General features: G+C 56.9%; 1 protein-coding gene across 6 annotated transcripts in view; it reads right to left on the bottom strand.

The window, feature by feature from the left end:
- The window catches only part of LARP4 (La ribonucleoprotein domain family, member 4), a 69692-nt gene that overhangs the window by 68655 nt on the left and 401 nt on the right, over positions 1–636 (bottom strand). The window contains exon 2 of one of the 6 annotated variants that reach the window (XM_010857811.1): positions 506–634. The exons of the other annotated variants lie outside the window; for them this stretch is intronic. The gene's annotated coding sequence lies outside the window, so the exon portion shown is untranslated. The remainder of the gene's footprint in view (positions 1–505; positions 635–636) is intronic. 6 annotated transcript variants of the gene reach the window in all.

The raw sequence follows: 636 nt of genomic DNA, 5'->3' as shown, positions 1-636 counted from the left end.
AAAAAAAAAAAAAGCTTTGCCCGAACTAGGTTTCGCTCGTTCTTGGAATTTTTCCTGTAAAGGGCTCTTATCCGTTCATAAAACCGGTCCCTCATCACGGAGTCGCTGCCTGAGTTAACTTTTACAAAAGGTCAAAGCGGTGCCTTTCAAGGCTTCCAAATCCTACAGGCTTTCTCCTCCGTTCACAGTAACTCGCTTTCCACCCACAGAACGTTCCAGAGACGAGGGATGGGGACCAAACAAAATCCGGTGGGGACTGCTACAAAGAAGCTTTCAACTTTCTTTCCCGACCACTTAGACGGAATTTCACCTTCCTCCCTCGGCGGCCCCACATGTTGCTCGCCTGCTCCCAGAGGGCCGCGCGAGGCCTCGCTTCACCCGGAACGCGCCCACCTGATTACCCTTCTCTCCCCAGACTCCGCCCTCAGCCCCCCCACCCCCAGCTCGCCTCCTTTAGGAGGTCCATATGGGACGCTTTCCCCTTCCTCCGATCCTCAAGCCGCACCAGACAAGCCTCGATTCTCCACCTCAGGTTCTTCCCAACCAAGGCACTCGCCCCTCTCACAGCCTCCTAAAGTGCGGCAAGCGCGCAGCGCGGAGCCGCGGGCCTGCACGGCCCAGGTGCTGTGTCAGCCT

The sequence above is a fragment of the Bison bison genome, unplaced genomic scaffold (assembly GCF_000754665.1).
Source record: "Bison bison bison isolate TAMUID 2011002044 unplaced genomic scaffold, Bison_UMD1.0 scf7180017864383, whole genome shotgun sequence".
Classification (NCBI taxonomy): Eukaryota; Metazoa; Chordata; class Mammalia; order Artiodactyla; family Bovidae; genus Bison; species Bison bison.
This window is presented reverse-complemented; position numbering and strand designations above follow the sequence as displayed.